The 21,758-nt window shown below is 43.5% G+C and overlaps 1 pseudogene; it reads left to right on the top strand.

Moving 5' to 3' along the window:
• Positions 1-5,107: 5,107 nt before the first annotated feature.
• On the top strand, positions 5,108-7,232 carry LOC145535518 (FACT complex subunit SSRP1 pseudogene; annotated as a pseudogene).
• The last annotated feature ends 14,526 nt before the right edge of the window (positions 7,233-21,758 follow it).

Below are 21,758 nucleotides of genomic sequence, written 5' to 3'. Positions count from 1 at the left end.
GTCCCTAAATAACACATAATTTGCACTTTCAGGTCATGCATTTTTCTTCAATTGACAGTACAGTACAGCAGAATGCAGTGAAAAATGGAAAAACTGATGTCTCCCCTTAATCCATTAGCTACTCCCATTTTTTGAATGATGATCAACACTTTTTCCACTTTATGTAAATTGTTAGACAAATTCAGCTCAAAGATGGATCCCCAGAAGGCCTTCCTTTACTACAGATCGCCACTTGAGCCGCTTCCTATCAAAGCAAATTCTGAAGCCACTAGTAACTGAAATCTGACTCCCTCCTTTCATATCTCTTAGATTAGATTGCAATCTATTCTTTCTATCTAACCACAAGAAAGCCACTATCTTTCCCAAGGATGAATTCCCAGAACATTACTCTGACTCTGTCATCAACTTTGACACCCACTTCTCTCCTTCATCCTTACACTGACCTTAAAAAATATATCCAATGCCATTGACCACATCTGTCATGACAGGATGGATGTCTATCATGTACATGTCCTGGAGATAGTCCAACATGAAGTGGGAAGGTAAAGCAGGAAGCCAGGGAGAAGGTGAAATAAACATTTTCTAATGTATAAAGATATAGTTAGGAACACAATTTTAATCCCTTACCCCCCATACTTGGGCTTGGACCTTTATGTGTTTTCAGTTTTGCCCATTCACAAATTAGTTTCATCCATAAACAGATCTACTCTCCATTCTTGGATGGCCTTATTTCAAAATGATCCAACAGTCTGTAAAGTGGTTCTTGTAATTCTACAGGTTTCATTTCTATGTCTGTGTTAACAAAAAACAATCTTGTTTTATTTTGAAATGTTTTCAAAAGATTTTTGAAACATTTAATGAGTTTCAAAGAAAACTTGGGACTTTGTAGACTTACCCATAGTTCAACTTATTTAATTATAATATAACTGCTTCCAGGGAGAAAAGGAGAGCTGAAAAACGTTTTGGAAATTTTCTTTGTCCCTTTTCAAAATGAAATGACCAAATACAGAGAGTTTTTTTCTCTCTGCATTTGGATGAGGCTGATGAGAGTATGTGTAACCTGAACATGGATTCGCTAAGTGGTCTTTCTTTTAAAAGCAGGGCAGGGTGAAAATACTGAAGGGAAAAAATTGCAAGTAGTTAGAAATTTTATCCCATGATGGATGATGATATGGGAAGGGCTAACCCCTTGGAGACATTTCAGTTCAGTTCAGTCGCTCAGTTGTGTCCGACTCTTTGTGACCCCATGAACCACAGCACACCAGCCCTTCCTGTCCATCACCAACTCCCTGAGTCCACCCAAACCCATGTCCATTGAGTCGGTGATGCCATCCAACCATCTCATCCTCTGTAGTCCCCTTCTCCTCCTGCCCTCAATCTTTCCCAGCATCAGGGTCTTTTCCAATGAGTCAGCTCTTCGCATCAGGTGGCCAAAGTATTGGAGCTTCAGCTTCAGCATCAGTCCTTCCAACGAATATTTAGGACTCAGTTCCTTTAGGATGGACTGATTGGATCTCCTTGCAGTCCAAGGGACTCTCAAGAGTCTTCTCCAACACCACAGTTCAAAAGCATCAATTCTTCGGCACTCAGGTTTCTTTATAGTCCAACCCTCACATCCATACATGACTACTGGAAAAACCATAGGTTGACTAGACAGACCTCTGTTGACAAAGTAATGTCTCTGCTTTTCAATATGCTGTCTAGGTTGATCATAACTTTCCTTCCAAGGAGTAAGCGTCCTTTAATTTCATGGCTGCAATCACCATCTGCAGTGATTTTGGAGTCCCAAAAAATAAAGTCAGCCACTGTATCCACGGTTTCCCCATCTATTTGCCATGAAGTGATGGGACTGGATGCCATGATCTTAGTTTTCTGAATGTTGAGCTTTAAGCCAACTTTTTCATTCTCCTCTTTCACTTTCATCAAGAGGCTCTTTAGTTCTTCTTCACTTTCTGCCATAAGGATGGTATCATCTGCATATCTGAGGTTATTGATATTTCTCCTGGTAATCTTGATTCCAGCTTGTGCTTCCTCCAGCCCAGCGTTTCTCATGATGAATTCTGCATATAAGTTAAATAAGCAGGGTGACAATATACAGCCTTGACGTACTCCTTTTCCTATTTGGAACCAGTCTGTTGTTCCATGTCCAGTTCTAACTGTTGCTTCCTGACCTGCATACAGGTTTCTCAAGAGGCAGGTCGGGTGGTCTGGTATTCCCATCTCTTGCAGAATTTTCCACGGTTTTTTGTGATCCACACAGTCAAAGGCTTTGGTGTAGTCAATAAAGCAGAAATAGATGTTTTTCTGGAACTCTCTTGCTTTTTCGATGATCCAGTGGATGTTGGCAATTTGATCTCTGGTTCCTCTGCCTTTTCTAAAATCAGCTTGAACATCTGGAAGTTCATGGTTCACGTATTGCTGAAGCCTGGCTTGGAGAATTTTGAGTATTACTTTCCTAGCGTGTGAGATGAGTGCAATTGTGTGGTAGTTTGAGCATTCTTTGGCATTGCCTTTCTTTGGGATTGGGATGAAAACTGACCTTTTCCAGTCCTGTGGCCACTGCTGAGTTTTCCAAATTTGCTGGCATATTGAGTGTAACACTTTCACAGCATCATCTTTCAGGATTTGAAATAGCTCAACTGGAATTTCATCACCTCCACTAGCTTTGTTCGTAGTGATGCTTCCTAGACATTAGAGACATTATGTTGCTGACAAAGGTCCATCTAGTCAAAGCTATGGCTTTTCCAGTAGTTATGTATGGATGTGACAGTTGGACCATAAAGAAAGCTAAGCACCAAAGAATTGATGCTTTTGGACTGTGGTGTTGGAGAAGACCCTTGAGAGTCCCTTGGACTGCAAGGAGATCAAACCAATCTGAATATTCATCGGAAGGACTGATGCTGAAGCTGAAACTCGAATATTTGGCCACGTGATGCCAAGAACTGACTCATTGGAAAAGACCCTGATGCTGGGAAAGATTGAAGGCAGGAGAAGGGGGCAACAGAGAATGAGATGGTTGGATGACATCACCAACTTGATGCACATGAGTTTGAGCAAGTTCTGGGAGTTGGAGCTCTGCAAGCTCAGGGAAGCCTGGCGTGCAGCAGTCCGTGGGGTCGCAAAGAGTCGGACACTACGGAGCGACTGAACTGAACTGAGCCCCTTAGGAAACAGGCTCATAGATGCAATAATGACTACAGCCAGCAGGTGGCAGCAGGGGGCCATATAGGAGAATTCACTGACCTGGAAAAGCTCTGGCTGGACCTTTGGGCTTAGGAACCAGCAGCACTGGAAGCTGGTAGAGGGTATGATGTGTTTCTCAGCAGAAAAAGAAACAGTGACAGTCTTACAGAAGCCCAGGGTTAGAGTCTGGTGTCTAAAATAAAAGGCCCACACAATACAGTGATTACAATCAACAGTACTACATTATAAACTTCAAAGTTGCTAAGACACTAGATGTTTTTAATTTTTTAAATTGAGGTAGAATTGATTTACAATATTAATTTCAGATGTACAACATAGTGATTCAAAATTTTTATAGCTTATTTTAAGTTATAAAATATTGGCTATATTCCCTGTGTTATACAGTATATCCTCACAGCTTATTTATCTATGCATTTTTTAAAGAGTATATTTGTTTTTTTGCATTTATTTATTTATTTATTTTTGGCTGCTCTGAGTCTTCATTGCTGCACTCAGACTTTCTCCAACTGCAGCAAGCAGGCGCTAATCTCTAGTTGTGGTGTGCGGGCTTCTCATTGCTGTGGCTTCTCTTGTGGAGTAGTCTCTGTAGAATGGGCTTAGTAGCTGTGTTGCCCAGGCATAGTCACTCTACGACATGTGGAATCTTCCAGGAGCAGGAATCAAACCGATGTCCCTTGCACTGGCAGGCAGATTCTTAACCACCGGAGCACCAGGGAAGTCCTGCTTATTTATTTTATACATACTAGTTTGTATCTCTTGGTCCCCTGCTCCTATTTTGCTCCTCCCTCTTCCCTCTCCCCACTGGTAACCACTAGTTTGTTTTCTGTATCTGTGAGTCTATTTCTATTTTGTTATATTCATTCACTTGCTTTATTTTTTAGATTCCATATACAAGTGACAACATACAGTATTTTCTTTTGTCTGATTTATTTTACTGAGCATAATACCCGCCAGATCCACCCATGTTGTTACAGATGGCAAAAATTTATTCTTTTTTATGCCCGAGTAGTATTCCATTGCACATATATAATATATGCCACATCTTTATCTATTCATCTGTTGTTGAACACTTGGGTTGCTTCCACATCTTGGCTATTGCAAATATTGCTGCTATGAATATTGGGGTGCATGTATCTTTTCTCTTTTAGGGGTACTTTATCTTCTTATTTTTATTGAAGTATAGCTGCTTTACAATGTTGTGTTAGTTTCTGGTATACAGCAAAGTGATTCAGTTACATTCTTTTTCATATTCTTTCCATTATGGTTAATTTCCGAATACTGAATATAGTTCCCTATGCTATACAGTAGGACCTTGTTTATTTTATACATGTATGTTTTTAAATTAGTGTTTTTTTCTTCAGAAAAATACTCAGAAATGGAGCTGCTGAATCATATTGTATCATTTTGAATTAGCATATTCATTTTCTTTGGATATATACCCAGAAGTGGAATTACTGGATCATATGGTAGTTTTATTTCTAGTTTTTTGGGTATCTCCATACTGTTTTCCAAAGTGGCTGCATCAATTTACATTCCCACCATTTACAGTATACCAGAGCTCCCTTTTAAGAAACTAGATCTTAATTTTTCCTACCACAAACAGAAATGATAATTCTGTGACATGATAGAGGTGTTTGCTAATGCTATAGTGGTAATCATATTGCAATATATAAATGTATCAAACTGACACATTGTCACCTGAAATTTGCACAGTGGGTAGCGGAACGTGGGGCTGCACACGCGGGAAGAGCCTGCCCAGGGACCCGGCCTGGCCCCACCTCCGGTGCTCCCAATGCTTGGCCACTGGTGGCCGCGAGGCTCCAGCTCGAGGAGATCCCCAGCGCACCCTGTGTCTGCGTGCCCACCCAGGAGTTTTGGGGGGGACCAACAGGGCTAGGTCAGCATGGCAGAAACCCTGGAGTTCAACAACGTGTATCAGGAGGTGAAAGGCTCCATAAATGATGGTCAGCTGAGGTTGAGCCACCAGGGCATCAACTTTAAGAATAGTAAGACAGGCAAAGTGGACAACATCCAGGCCGGGGAGCTGACAGAAGGCATCTGGCACCAGGTAGCTCTGGGCCACGGGCTTAAACTGATCACGAAGAATGGCCATGTCTACAAATACGATAGCTTCCGAGAATCGGAATTTGAGAAACTCGCTGATTTCTTCAAAACTCACTATCGCCTAGAGCTAATGGAGAAGGACTTATGTGTGAAGGGTTGGAACTGGGGAACCGTGAAGTTTGGTGGGCAGCTGCTTTCCTTCGACATTGGCAACCAGCTGGTCTTCGAGATCCCTCTCAGCAACGTGTCCCAGTGCACCACAGGCAAGAATGAGGTGACGCTGGAATTCCACCAGAACGATGACGCGGAGGTCTCACTCATGGAGGTGCGCTTCTACGTGCCGCCCACTCAGGAAGATGGTATGGACCCTGTCGAGGCTTTCCCCCAGAATGTGCTGTCAAAGGCGGATGTGATCCAGGCCACCGGAGATGCCATCTGCATCTTCCAGGAGCTGCAGTGTCTGACTCCCCAAGGCCACTACGACATCCGCATCTACCTCACCTCCCTGCACCTGCAGGGCAAGACCTTCGACTACAAGATCCCCTACACCACGGTGTTGCGGCTCTTCCTGATGCCCCACAAGGACCAGCACCAGATGTTCTTTGTGATCAGCCTGGACCCCCACATCAAGCAGGGCCACACCCGCTACCACGTCCTCATTCTCCTCTTCTCCAAGGACGAGGACATCTCCTTGATGCTCAACATGAACGAGGAGGAAGTGGAGAAGAGCTTTGAGGGGCGGCTCACCAAGAACATGTCAGGATCCCTCTACGAGATGATCAGCCGGGTCATGAAAATGCTGGTGAACTGCAAGATCATGGTCCCTGGCAACTTCTAAGGGCACTCGGGGGCCCAGTGCATCACCTGCTCCTACAAGGCCAGCTCAGGGCTGCTGTACCCCCTGGAGCGGGGCTTTATCTATGTCCACAAGCTGCCCGTACACATCTGCTTTGACGAGATCTCCTTTGTCAACTTCGCCCGCGGTACCACCACCACGCATTCCTTTGGCTTTGAGACCAAGCAGGGCACCCAGTATACTTTCAGCAGCATTGAGAGGGAGGAGTACAGAAAGCTGTTCGACTTTGTCAACGCCAAGAAACTCAACATCAAAAGCCGAGGACTGAAAGAGGGCATGAACCCCAGCTACGATGAATATGCCAACTCGGAGGAAGACCAGCACGATGCCTACTTGGAGCGGATGAAGGAGGAGGGCAAGATCCGGGAGGAGAATGCCAATGACAGCAGCGATAACTTCGGAGAAGAGACCGATGAGTCATTCAGCCCGGGTGAAGAGGAGGAAGACGTGGCAGAAGAGTTTGACAGCAACACCTCTGCCAGCTCCTCCAGTAATGTGGGCGACAGTGACTGGGAAGAGAAGAAACGGAAGCAGCTTAAAAAGGCCAAGATGGCCAAGGACTGCAAGAGCCACAAGAAGCCCATGGAGGTAAAGAAGGGCAAAGACCCCAATGCCCCCAAGAGGCCCATGTCTGCCTACATGCTGTGGCTCAACTCCAGCCAAGAGAAGATCAAGTCAGACCATCTGGGCATCCGTATCACGGATCTCTCCAAGAAAGCAGGTGAGATCTTGGAAGGGGATGTCCAAGGGGAAGAAAGAGGAGTGGGATTGCAAGGCTGAGGATGCCAGGAGGGAATATGAAAAAGCCATGAAAGAATATGAAGGCAGCCAGGGAGAGTCCTCTAAGAGGGACAAGTCCAAGAAGAAGAAGAAAGTCAAGGTGAAGATGGAGAAGAAATCCACATCCTCCAGGGGCTCATCATCGAAGTCTTCATCAAGACAGCTGAGCGAGAGCTTCAAGAGCAAAGAGTTGTGTCCATTGACAAGAGCTCTTCTGGAGAGAACAAGAGCAAAAAGAAGAGAAGGCTGGAGTGAGGACTCTGAAGAAGAGGAACTAGCCAGTACTCTCCCAAGCTCAGAAGACTCTGCCTCAGGATCTGATGAATAGAGAGGAAGAAGAGTCTGTCTCCTGGGGCTTGCCCCATCCCAGCCCATCTCCCCACCCGTGTTTTGGTACCCGTTTTCTCCTACGAAATGTAGTCCTTGGGTTCTGTGCCATCTGGACAAGCTTTCCTGCTAGCCTGCACTTCCCTGGGGCTGCAGAGGAGGTGTCTCACTCTATGGCTTCAGAAGATGGCTCTTTATAATCCAGGGAGACATCAGGTGGGGGGCAGGGCAGGGGCAGATCCTAACGCACCTCCTGCCTTCCAGACCTTTGGGATGTAGCTGCTGCTTGTCCTGTACAAGTTGCTGCAGGCAGGGGTCTTGTGAGAACAGGTCTGTAGCTCCTAACCGGGGTCTATTTCTACTTTTATTATGCATTTCTGGTCTGTGAAAAATGAACATTTAATAAAGGGAACTGACTTTGGAAGAAAAAATTTGCACAATGGTGGATAGGCCAATTATGGGGTTTTCAGGTGGTGCTAGTGGTAAAGAACACACCTGCCAATGCAGGAGACATAAGAGGCACGGGTTCAATCCCTGGGTTGGGAAGATACCCTGGAGAGGGCATAGCAACTCACACCAGTATTCTTGCCTGGTGAATCCATGGACGGAGAAGCCTGGTGGGCTACAGTGCAAAAAGTCCAAAGAGTCCAACACCACTGAAGTGATTTAGTGCACATACACTCATAGGCCAATTATATCTCAGCTATAATTTAAAAAATACATTAATAAAATGAAAGTACCAGAACTGGGATTGGTTGAGAGGGGGCAGGGATGTATGTGAGGGTAAGAAAGGAAGGGAGACACAGGAGGGACGGTATAGGAGAAAGTGGGAGGAGGGTCAGCCTCTGACACACAGATGACAGTGCGGAGTAGGAAGCAGGTCAGAGAGAGTGTGGGTTATTCTTTTGCATGAGCTGGTGGTGACACTAATTTTTAAAAGCGGTAAGACTAAGTGGAAGCAATATAAATGTCCACCAACAAATGAATGGATAAACAAGATGCCATATATTCATACAATGGAGTATTTTTTAGCCTTTAAAAAGAAGGAAATTCCAATACATGTTATCAGGCAGACAGCAGACATAGCCTTGAGGACTAAGTGGCTAAGTGAAATAGGCCAGTCACCAAAAGATAAATACTGTGCAGTCCCACTTATCTGAGGTATCTAGAGTAGTCAAATTTATAGAGACAGAAGGGAGAATGGTGGCTGCCAGGGGTTGAGGGGAGGGGAAATTGGGGAGATGTTGATTAATGGGTGTAGAGCTTTGGTTTTGTGAGATGAAAAAGTCCTAGAGGTTGGTTACCTAACACGACTAAACTGTGCACTTGAAAATATTAAGTTGGTAGGTAAGGTTCCATCTCTTCTGATCCTTAAGGAGTGATGGGCTGTTCCAGGCAGGGTGGTAGGACAGGGCACGACATCCAGTATTCGAATACGGATGTAAGAGTTGGACATAAAGAAGGCTGAGTGACAAAGAATTGATGCTTTTCAACTGTGGTGCCAGAGAAAACTCTTGAGAGTCCCTTGGGCAGCAAGGAGATGAAACCAGTCAATCCTCAAGGAAATCAACCCTGAATATTCATTGGAAGGACTGAAGCTGAAGCTGAAGCTCCAATACTTTGGCCACCTGATGCAAAGAACTGACTCATTGGAAAAGACCCTGATGCTGGGAAAGATTGAAGGCAGGAGGAGAAGGGGACGGCAGAGGAAGAGACAGTTGGATGGCATCACTGACTCAGTGGATATGAGTTTAAGCAAGCTCCAGGAGATGGTGATGGACAAGGAAGCCTGGTATGCTGCAGCCCATGGGGTCACAAAGAATTGGACACGACTGAGCGACTGAACAACAACATATGTACGGGAAGAGACAAGAGTCTGGGCTCATTAAAACCATTCCTTTCATATGTACCTTAACTGTCTTGGGCTAGTATCCTCTTTTTCTCCATCCTGAATCCCCTTTGGGTGCACAGTCTGGGGCTGCTGCAGGGCTCATGGCTTGATGGCCACAACATCCTTTGTTTCCTGATATGACAGGTGACATATTTTGTCCACACTAGTCTTCTATATTCAACTGTTTCCTATTCTTTCTAGGCCTTATTTTTTTTTCCCCCATAAGCTGTGCTCCGACAGGCAGTTGTTGTTTTTCAATTCCTAAGTCATGTCCAACTCTTTGCAACGCCATGGACTGCAGCATGCCAGGCTCCTCTATCCACCGCTATTTCCTGGAGTTTGCTCAGATGCACTTCCGTCGAATCACTGATGCCGTTTAACCATCTCATCTTCTGCCACCTGCTTCTTTTGCGTTCAGTCTTCCCAGATCCAGGGTCTTTTCCAATAAGTCGGCTCTTTGTATCAGGTGGCCAAAGTATTGGAGCTTCAGCTTCACCATCGGTCCTTCCAATGAATATTCATATTCAGGGTTGATTTCCTTTAAGATTGACTGGTTTGATCTCCTTGAAGTCCAGGGGACTCTCAAGAGTCTTCTCCAGCACTACACTTTGAAAGCATCAATTCTTTAGTGCTCAGCCTCTTTATGATTCAACTCTCACATCCACACACGATTGCTGGAAAAACCATAGCTTTGACTAGATGGACCTTTGTTGGCAAAGTGATGTCTGTGCTTTTTTTAAACATGCCATCAAGGTAGCTTTCCTTCCAAGGAACAAGCATCTTTTAATTTCATGGCTGCAGTTACCATCTGCAGTGATTTTGGAGCCCAAGAAAATAAAATCTGTCACTGCTTCCACTTTTCCTCTTTCTATTTGCCATGAAGTGATGGGACCAAATGCCACGATCTTAGTTTTTTGAATGTTGAGTTTCAAGCGAGCTTTTTCACTCTCCTCTTCTTCATCAAGAAGATCTTTAGTTCCTCTTCACTTTCTGCCATTAGAGTGGTATCATCTGCATATCTGAGGTTGTTGGTATTTCTCCTAGCAATCTTGATTCCACCTTGTAATTCATCCAGCTCGGCATTTCACATGATGTACTCTGCATATAAGTTAAATAAGCAGGGTGACAATGTGCAGTCTTGTCATACTCCTTTTCCTATTTGGAAGCAGTCCGTTATTCCATGTCTGGTTCTAACTGTTGCTTCCTAACTCACACACAGGTTTTCTCAGCAGACAGGTAAGGTGGTCTGGTACTCTCATCTCTTTAAGAATTTTCTGCAGTTTGTTGTGATCCATACAGTCAAAAGCTTTAGTATAGTCAATGAAGCAGAAGTAGATGTTTTTCTGGAACTCGATCGCTTTCTCCATGATCCAATGAATGTTGGCAATTTGATCTGTTTCCTCTGCCTCTTTGAAACCCAGCTTGTCCATCTGGACATTCTCAGTTCATGTACTGCTGAAGCTTAGCTTGAAGAATTTGGAGCATAACCTTGCTAGCATGTGAGATGAGCACACTTGTACAGTAGTTTGAACATTTCTGTCATTGCCCTTCTTTGAGATTGGAATGAAAACTGACCTTTTCCAGTCCTGTGGCCACTGCTGAGTTTTCCAAATTTGCTGACATATTGAGTGTAGCACTTTAACAGTATCATCTTTTAGGATTTGAAAGAGTTCAGCTGTAATTCCATCACCTCTACTAGCTTTGTTCGTAACAATGCTTCCTAAGGCCCACTTGACTTCACACTCCAGGATGTCTGGCTCTAGGTGAGTGACCACACCATCATGGTTATCTCAGTCATTAAGACATTTCTTGTATAGTTATTCTGTGTAGTCTTGCCATGTCTGCTTAATCTCTTCTACTTCTGTTAGGTCCTTACCCTTTCTGTCCTTAATCATGCCCATCCTAGCATGAAATATTCCCTTGATATCTCCAATATTCTTGAAGAGATCTCTAGTCTTTCCCATTTTATTGTTTTCCTCTATTTCTTTGCATTGTTCATTTAAGAAGGCCTTATTATCTCTCCTTGCTATTCTCTGGAACTCTGTATTCAGTTGGGTTTATCTTTCCCTTTCTCCATTGCCTTTCACTTCTCTTCTTTTCTCAGCTATTTGTAAAGCCTCCTCAGACAACCACTTTATCTTCTCGCATTTCTTTTTCTTTGCGATGGTTTTGATCCCTGCCTCCTATACAATGTCACAAACCTCTCTCCATAGTTCTTCAGGTATTTTCTGTACCAGATCTAATCCCTTGAGTCTATTTGTCACCTCCACTGTATAATCATAAGGGATTTGATTTAGGTCAGACCTGGATGGCCTAGTGGCTTTCCCTACTTTCTTCAATTTAAGCCTGAGTTTTGCAGTAAGTAGCTTATGATCTGAGCCACAGTCACCCTCCACGTCTCGTTTTTACAGACTGTATAGAGCTTCTCCATCTTTGGCTGCAAAGAACATAATCTGATTTTGGTATTGACCATCTGATGATGTCCATGTATACAGTCATCTCCTGGGTTGTCGGAAATGAGTGTTTGCTGTGACTAGCGTGTTCTCTTGACAAAACTCTGTTAGCCTTTGCCCTGCTTCATTTTGTACTCCAAGGTCAAACTTGCCTGTTATTCTTGGTATCTCTTGACTTCCTGCTTTTGCATGCCAACCCCCTACGGTGAAAAAGACATCATTTTTTTGGTGTTAGTTCTAGAAGGTCTTGTAGATCTTCATAGAACCAATCAACTTCAGCCTCTTCAGCATCATCTATGGGTCATAGACTAGGATTACTGTGATGTTGAATGGTTTGCTTTGGAAACAAACTGAGATCATTCTGTCATTTTTGAGATTGCATCCAAGTACTGCATTTTGGATTCCTTTGTTAACTATGAGGGCCACTCCATTTATCCTAAGGGATTCTTGCCCACAGCAGTAGATATAATGGTCATCTGAATTAAATTCACTCATTCCTGTCCAGTTTAGCTCACTGATTCTTAAGATATCAATGTAAATCCTGCCATCTCCTGTTTAACCACATCCCATTTACCTTGATTCAAGGACCTAATATTCCAGGTTCCTATGCAGTTGTTCTTTACAGCATCAGACTTTACTTTCACCACCAGACACATCCACAACTGAGCATCATTGCTGCTTTGGCCCAGCTGCTTTATTCTTTCTGGAGTTATTGGTAATTGCCCTCTGCTCTTCCTCAGTAGCATTTGGGCTCATCTTCTTTTTGCCTTTCCATACCGTTCATGGAGTTCTCATGGCAAGAATACTAAAGTGAGGTGCCATTTCCTCCTCCAGTGGACCATGATTTGTCTGAACTCTCCACTATGACCCATCTGTCTTGGGTGGCCCTGTATGGCATGGCTCATAGCTTCATTGGGTTATACAAGCTCCTTTCCCATGACAAGGCTGTGATCCATGAAGGGGCCAAGAGGGAATGAAAGGTGCCCAAGTTCAAAGTTTGGCCCCGGTGCTTCCTGATTATGTGATCTGTGGCAGGTTAGTTATCTCTCTTGGCTTTAGTTTTCTCTCTGGTAATAACAATTCCTGCCATCTCTAAGACTTCAATGCATATTTTCTCTTTTAATTTTTCTCAGCCTTGTGACCTCAGAAGCAAATGGTGCCCACTGCCTGAGTAACAGAGAATATCTCTTTGAGATTTTCTTCCTTCAACTCATCTTACCACAGTATTCTTGAGGCTATTTCCAATGTCATTTCCACACTAGAATGTGTAAATTTCAATCAAACAGGAAAAGAAATTATTTGCAACACACAGATTTCACATTTAATAAAACTTGATGACTTCAAGGGTTTAAAAGAAAACAGTAGACCTGAATGTGAAATTGACTGTTCCACAAAGCTTTTCAGAGATTAGGTGGAAGCTGTGAGGGATATTTCTGACACATAATCTCTAACAGTTTCCCTAAAATATATGTTGGGGTGACATTCTGGGTAATAAAGTAGATATTTTCATTCATCCAGCTCATACACTGTCAACCACATTGAACCCCAGGAAAGTTTGGCTCTGAAATTTCAAGAGGCAGTGCTTTCATATCAGCTACAGTCTTGATCTGTTGGAGATGGTATTTTTCAATTCTTTCGATTCAATGAGTTCTTACATTCTAATTAAATCCTCAAGTGGAATCCCTCACTTCTGTTTGTTAGCAAGAGATATTATCCTAGCTATTGTGAAGATAAAAGAACTTTCATTTAAATTTCTTGAACACTGATATGCAACGCTCATTCAAGGGTGTCTTGAAACATTAACTAAAAGAGGTTATCTTATAGAGAGAAAATTCTAAGCTTTAAAACTGTTTAACTAAGATCGCTTGATATATTTTATGACTAACACAACTGGACCAACCTGTATTTTATATTTAGTTGATGTAAAAATACACACAAACAGCACAGAAACCAGATTAAATTGTAAAACATTCATTTAGGATGAGCAACTAAACTGTGGTTGATGACTAATTTGTCCCCCTTCTCTGAGTCATCTTAACTTTTGGACTTTTTCAGATGACCTGGATTCAGTTGTCATATACTCGTTTCTTGAATCAAAAGCACATAGTGACCTCCTAAAAATGATGCTTTTGATCAAGAAATTATCATTTCTAATTCTCCAAAAGGGAAAATTTCTCCAGGTCATTTCCAGATTTCTGCAGAGCCAAAAAGATGCATGAGAGTCTATTCTGTAAGCATGCAAGGACAGACTTGAGAATTTATCACAAGAAACTTTGTGTCTTATGTGTTCTGGTTACCACTGTGTGTTAGTTGCTCAGTCATGTCTGACTCTTTGTGACCCCATGGACTGTAACCTACCAGGCTCCTCTGTCTATGGAAGTCCCCAGGCAAAAATACTGGAATGGGTTGCCATTCCCTTCTCCAGGGGATCTTACCAACCCAGGTATTGAACCTGGGTCTCTTGCGTTGCAGTCAGATTCTTTCTTTCTTTCTTTCTTTATTTTTTAATTTATTTTTTTAATAAATTTATTTATTTTAGTTGGGGGCTAATTACTTTACAATATTGTAATAGTTTTTGCCATACATTGACATGAATCAGCCATGAGTTTACATGTGTTCCCCTTCCTGGACCCCTCACCCACCTCCCTCCCCATCCCATCCCTCTGGGTCATCCCATTGCCCCGGCCCTGAGCCTTTGTCTCATGCATTGAACATGGAATGGTGTTCTGTTTCACATATGATAATATACATGTTTCAATGCTATTCTCCCAGAACGTCCCACCCTCACCTTCTCCCTCAGAGTCCATAAAATTGTTCTATGCATCTGTGTCTCTTATTCTGTCTCGCATATAGGGTTATCGTTACCATCTTTCAAATTCCATATATATGCATTAGTATACTGTATTGTTGTTTTTCTTTCTGGCTTACTTCACTCTGTATAATGGGCTCCAGTTTCATCCATCTCAGTAGAACCAATTCAAATGTATTTTTTTAATGGCTGAGTAATATTCCATTGTGTATATGTACCACAGCTTCCTTATCCATTCGTCTGCTGATGGACATCTAGGTTGCTTCCATGTCCTGGCTATTGTAAACAGTGCTGCGATGAACATTGGGGTACACGCGTCTCTTTCAATTCTGGTTTCTTCGGTGTGTATGCCCAGCAGTGGGATTGCTGGATCATATGGCAGTTCTATTCCCAGTTTTTTAAGGAATCTCCACACTGTTCTCCATAGTGGCTGTACTAGTTTGCATTCCCACCAACAGTGTAAGAGGGTTCCCTTTTCTCCACACCCTCTCCAGCATTTATTGCTTGTAGACTTTTGGATAGCAGCCATTCTGACTGGTGTGAAATGATACCTCATTGTGGTTTTGGTTTGCATTTCTCTAATAATGAGTGATGTTGAGCATCTTTTCATGTGTTTGTTAGCCATCTGTATGTCTTCTTTGGAGAAATGTCTGTTTAGTTCTTTGGCCCATTTTTTGATTGGGTCGTTTATTTTTCTGGAATTCAGCTGCTGAAGTTGCTTGTATATTTTTGAGATTAATTGTTTGTCTGTTGCTTCGTTTGCTATTATTTTCTCCCATTCTGAAGGCTGTCTTTTCACCTTGCTTGTAGTTTCCTTTGTTGTGCAAAAGCTTTTAATTTTAATTAGGTCCCATTTGTTTATTTTTGCTTTACCATCTGAGCCCCCAGGGAAGCCCTGATTACCATTGCTCAGTAACAAATTACCCCCAGACTTAATGGCTTACAGTAACCATTTTATTCTGCCCACTAATTTTGTGGGTCAGGAATTCTGACAGAGTATAGTGGGAATCATTTACATTTGTTCCACCATGTCTGGAACCTCAGCTGGGAAGACTAGCCTACAGTAACTCAAAGTCTAGTCCCAAAGACTGGAGTCATGGGGAGGCATCTCCATTTTTGGGTCTGCCTATTGATGCTGGCTGTTGGCTGGGACTTCAGCTGGAGATGTTGATAGAACTCTGCCCTGTGTCTTTTCCATGTGGCCTAGGCTACTGCACAGCCTGGTGGCCTCGGGGTAGGCTAGATCTTTTTCATGGTGAGTCAGGGCTTTGAGGTTAGTGTCCCAGGGAACAAGGTAGAAGCTGCATCACCTTTTCTGACCTGGCTTCACAAACATGCAGCATCACTTTCTCCTCATGCTGTTGATTAGAAATCAATCAAAAGCCCACCCCAGTTCACAGAAAGGAGACAGAGGCTGTGCATCTCGATGGAAGGAGAATCAAAGAATTTATGGACATGTGTGATGGTTAATTTCATGTGTCAACTAGATTGGATCATGGAGTGACCAGATACTTGGCTAAACATTATTTCTGACTGTTTCTATGAAGATATTTCCATATGAAGTTAACATTTGAATTGGTGAACTCATTAAAATGGTTTGCCCTCTCCACTGTGGATGAACATCATACAATCTACTGAGGACCTGAATAGAACAAAAAGATGAAGGAAGGAAGAATTAGGTCCTTCTTGCCTGATTGCTTGAGTTGGGCATAACCTTCTCCACCCTTGGTGCTCCTAGTTCTCAGGCTTTTGGAGTTGGACTAAATTACACCACCAGCTTTCCTGAGTCTTCAGCTCTTGCAGAGAGCAGTAGCCAATTCCTTATAATAAATCTCTTCATATATATGTGTATCTGTGTATCCCCACAGGATGGGGGCCGCTTCCAGAGCCCAAGTGTGGGCTCTTGTCTAACACTCAGAAATGAATTGTCTGAGGACACATGTGCTGACAGACAAAGAGACTTTCTTGGGAAGGGATGCCTGGGCAGAGAGCAGCAAGGTAAGAGAACCCAGGGGAATTTCTCTGCCACGAGGCTTGCAGTCTCGGGTTTTATGGTGACAGGGTTAGTTTCCGGGTTGTCTCTGGCCAATCATCTTGCTTGTGCCATATGTGGTCTGACTCAGGGTCCTGCCTGGTGGCATGTGCATCACTCAGCCAAGGTGGATTCTAGCAAGAAGGGCTCTTGGAGAGTGGTAGGACAATATTATGGGCTAGCATCTCCTCCCTCTTCTTGTTGTTGTTTAGTCACTAAGAAGTGTCCGACTCTTTGCAACCCTATGGACTGTAGCCTGCCAGACTCCTCTGTCCATAGGATTCTCCAGGCAAGAATACTGGAGTGGGTTGCCATGCCCTCCTCCAGGGGATCTTCCCAACCCAGGGATCCAACCTGTGTCTCCTGCATTGGAAGGCAGATTCTTTACCACGGAGCCACCTGAGAAGGTCTCCCTCTTTTTGGCCCTTCCCAAATTCTCCTGGTTAGTTTTTGTCGGCAGCACCATGTTCCTTATTGGAACCTCCCATTGTGAGACTACTCAGGCAAGTGGTTGTCATCAAGCCAAGGTAGGCAGTCTTTGTTAATAGTTCCCTAACACAGCAGTCCCCAACCTTTTTGGCACCAGGGACCAGTTTAACGGAAGACAATTTTTCCTTGGGCAGGGAGTGGAGGGATGGTTCAGGCAGTAATGCAAGCAATGGGAAGTGGTAGATGACGCTTCAATTGCTCACCTGCTGCTCACTTCCTGTTGTGCAGCCCAGTTCCTAACAGGCCACAGACTGGTACTCATCCACAGCTCGGGGGTTTGAGGCCCCTGCCCTAGCATATATATGCTGTTGGTTCTATTTCTCTAGAGAACTCTAATACAGCATGTTTTTAAATTGCCACAATGTGTTAAGCTTTATATATTTATCTCTGAAAGATTATGTCATGATTTTCCAACAATACATCAGACTGGACAAAAATGATGAAAAAATGAACTGTAATTTCCAAGATGAACGAAAGGAGTATAGGAGAATTGCCATCAGATACTGAGCTCAGGGGTTCTGTGTTTAACATTGACTTAGGCGAGCTTCCAGGATCAGTGACTTATACCTCTTAAAGGAAGAACAGGGATGAGCTTGTTGGCCCAGTTGCTAGGTGTGCTGTGGGTAGGCAGCTTTGCTCAAGGCTCGCATCCAAAGATGGATGGATGCGGGAGTATATGTCCTGGTCATTTTGGCCCAGCCCAGGACAACTCTGAGGGTCCATTTTATCTCCACCATGCCTCATAAGGTTGGTTGAGGTTGTTGGGTCTATTTTGTAGCTTGACTTCTCTCTCTGCCCAGTTCTTCTCTCTTCCCTTTTTGTTCCTGTTGTTTGTGTCAACTGAAAAAGTGCACAACCTAAAATTGAAAATTATGTTTTATTTGGTAGACAAAACTGAGGGCTTAAGCCTGGGACACAGCCTCTTAGATAACTCTGAGGGACTTCTCAGAAGAGACCAGGGAGGAGCCAGGATATATAGGAGTTTTTGCAACAATGACTGGACAGTTAGAACTTCAAAAGATAACTGTTAAAGAAAACCAGATGTCTCAAGTTCAGGAATTCAACACTTTGCTATGTATGGGAAGATGCAAGAGTCTAGGCTCACGGAATCACTCCTTTGATACACATCCTAGCCATCTGGAGCCAATGCCCTGTGCTTTCTCATCCTGAGTCCCCTTAGGGTGCACCCTTAGGGGTGGCTGCCATGGCTGAGAGCTTGGCAGAGGGCAGCCCAGCCCTTTCGTCTCCATCCTGAATTCCCTCAGTGCTCACTGTGAGGGGGGGCAGCTTTAGTGGCTTGATGGTTGTAATATACTTTGTTCACTGATATGATGGCAATACTTTTCATTCACATTTTCAAGGACACTCTTTAATAAATATCCTACATGCTAAACTCTGTCTCAGAGTCTGCTTCTTAGAGAACACAACATACAACATCACCTGGACTCCTGAACTTTACCTTCATGTTATATCCTATCAGCTTTGCCTGGGACTGGGACCCAAACTGGGACTCTCATACGTTCCTTGCTTAGTCATGGTGTGTGCTAAGTTGCTTCAGTTGTGTCTGACTCTTTGCAACTCCATGGACTGCAGTCCGCCAGCCTCCTCTGTCCATGGGATTCTCCAGGTAAGAATACTGGAGTGGGTTGCCATGCCCTTCTGCAGGGGATCTTCCCAAACCAGGGATCAAACCTGAGTCTTCTGCAGCTCCTGCATTGGCAGGTGGATTCTTTACTATTAGCCCCACCTGGGAAGCCTTAGTCATGGTATCTGTCTCTTTTAACTCAAAATTGACCCAGCTTTAATCTCTACTCAGCTTTTATTTCATAGATTGAGCTTTGGCCCTGTCCCACCATCCAACTCCTAATGTGGCTTTAGTATACACTTTGGGTGCTCAGCTTGAAACACGGGGCTCACCAACACGAAGTATTTACTGAAAGAAGGGTCAATAGTTGAGGGTAAGTTGGCATGGGAAGAAGACAACCATAGTGTTTTAGATCCCTTTAGGGCTTCCCAGGTGGCAAAGTGGTAAAGAATTCGCCTGCCAATGCAGGAGATGCAACAGATGTAAATTTGATACCTGGGTTGGAAAGATTCCCCTGGAGGAGGCCATGGCAACCCACTCCAGTATTCTTGCCTGGAAAATCCCATGGATGGTGGAGCCTGGTGGGCTCCAGTCCATGGGGTCACCCACAACTTGAGTGCGCACGCACACACACACACACACAGAGGAATCATGAATTCATAACACTGAGGAAAGTCAACAATTTGGTTCTGATGTAAAGAGATAATGTGTAGTTGTTGTGCATAATTGAACTAAAGAACACACGGATAAGTTAGCATAGTCAGATATACAGCTAGAAATCAGCAGTTGACTTCCATGGTGGTCCAGTGGTTAATAATCTGCTTGCCGATGCTGGAGACACTGATCCGATCCCTGGTCCTGGAGGATTCCACAAGCCAGGGGGCAACTGAGACCCTGCATCACAACTACTGAGCCTGCACTGTAGAGCCTGTGAGCCAAAACAAGAGAAGCCACCACAATAAGAAGCAATGAGAAGCCCACGCACTGCACCTAGAGAGTAGCCCCCACTTGTAGCAACTAGGAAAGCTTACATGCAGCAACGAAGACCCAGTGCAGCCAAAAAAAATTTGGTAGTATTTTTCAATGACAGAAGGAGGTGTTTGATTCTGGATCCCCTAAAGAACCTCACCAATGGACACACAGTTGTAAACAGTAAGTCTGAGAGAAGTACGTTCACACAGAAGCTTCTGGAAGATCAGCAATATCAAGACAGAGTAAAGTGCAGATCAGAACACTCAGACATCTGCACGGTGTTTATTTCTCCCTCTCATCTCAGCTAGACCAGCCCAGGCTGGGCCAACCGCTTTGCAGAGCCTAGAGCTCTGAGAATGAGATGAAAGTGGCTCTGAAATCTCTGGGGGCTCTAAGATCAGCTTTAGAACCAATCCTGGAGGAATGTGTTAGAAGGAGCAATGATAATGTGTTATAAAAATGATGTCCAAACAAATTCCACCTCTAAATTTGGTGGGAAAATCAATCAAGTATGTACTTTAGAACCAAGTAAATATTTTATTAAAAGGAGATTAAGTGTTCATATGGATAGGGCAAGTGAATTTAAGTACAATTAAAAGCACACAACTAGGAGGGTAAAAACCAAGGAAGATATTATAGGAAAGCATTAAAAATTATGACTACTTCATCAAAAATTAATTGGTAATCACTGTTAGTAATAATGCAGAGTAAAGGAATATTCCTCTACAAACATTCTGTTTGAAACTGAAATCTGTCTATTTATTTTGTACATATTTTTATGGGTTGTCTAGACCCATTAAATTTCTGTTGACTTGTCTGTAAAATAGACATTGACTCAGCAATCAGGTTGCTATGGCTTCTAGTTTGTATACCTAAGGTGCCAGATGCATGCTAAGAATTCAAAAAATGATAAAAATCATTGGAAAAAATTATGTCCAGGAATGATGACAGAGGTCAGAAATGGATTGAGGCAAAGGTGGGTATCAAAGATGAGAGTCTGACACCGAGGTTTTAGTAGATTAATGGCTCCAATGAATAACTCCTCCCAGTATCCATACCCTTTGATAAGGAACTTTGAGGCTCCTCTCATTGTGGAAACTGAATATCTTTCTGTGCCCCTTGATTCTGAGTTTAGCTATGTGACTTTCTTTGGCCAATGGCATGTTAGCAGATGTAAGGCATGCAGAGACATTAAAAAGCAATTGCATGTATCTTCTTCTGTTCTTGCTCCTCTGAGAACATGCCCAGGCTAGCTTGCTGGAGGATGAAGTACATATGAGGCAGAGTTAAGTCACCCCAGTATCAGGAGAGGTTATTTGAGATAAGCTGCACCTAACCTATTCCCAGAAAGTAGAGTGAGCCCAGTGAAAAACAGAGGAACCACCCCCTACACCTCCCCTCCACACACACAATCTGAGTTCAGTCTGTTAATACATTTGATGAGCCATGTATCTGAGCTAAGTACATGCTTACTGTTTTTTTTCGGGGGGGGCACACCACATGGCTTGCAGATTCTATTTCCTCGATGAGGGGTTGAACCTATGTGCCATGTACTGGAAGCATGAAGTCTTAGCCATTGGACCACCAGGGAATTTCCATGCTTATTATTACTATTATTATTATTTTTAAAAATGTCTTATTTGGCTGCACCAGGTCTTACTTGTGGCACTTGGGATCTTTGATCTTTGTTGGGACATGCATGATCTAGTTCTTTGACCAAGGATCTAACCCGGGTCCCCTACATTGGGAGCCCAGAGTCTTAGCTGCTGGGCCACCGGGGAAGTCCTGATTATTGTTTTTAAGCCACTGAATTTTGGGGTAATTTGTTATGCAGCTTGTTGTTGTTCCATTGCTAAGTCATGTCTGACTCTGTGACCTCATGGACTGTAGCATGCCAGGCTCCTCTGTCTTCTGTTATCTCCTGGAGTTTGCTGAAATTCATGTCCATTGAGTCGGTGGCGCTATCTAATCTTCTCATCCTCTGGTGCCCCCTTCTCCTTTTGCCCTCAATCTTTCCCAGCATCAGGGTCTTTTCCAGTGAGTTGGGTCTTCATATCAGGTGGGCAAAGTATTGGAGCTTCGGTTTCAGCATGAGTCCTTCCAATGAATATTCAGGGTTGATTTCCCTTAAGATTGACTGGTTTGATCTCCTTGCTGTCCAAGGGACTCTCAAGAGTCTTCTCCAGTACTACAATATAAAAACATCATTTCTTCAGTATTCAGCCTTATTTGGCCAAGAGATGTCTCTGATTTTTAATACACTGTCTGCTGCTGCTGCTGCTTAGTTGCTTCAGTC

This window comes from Giraffa tippelskirchi, chromosome X, assembly GCF_054371585.1.
Source record: "Giraffa tippelskirchi isolate mGirTip1 chromosome X, T2T-mGirTip1v1.2.pri, whole genome shotgun sequence".
Taxonomy (NCBI): domain Eukaryota; kingdom Metazoa; phylum Chordata; class Mammalia; order Artiodactyla; family Giraffidae; genus Giraffa; species Giraffa tippelskirchi.
This window is presented reverse-complemented; position numbering and strand designations above follow the sequence as displayed.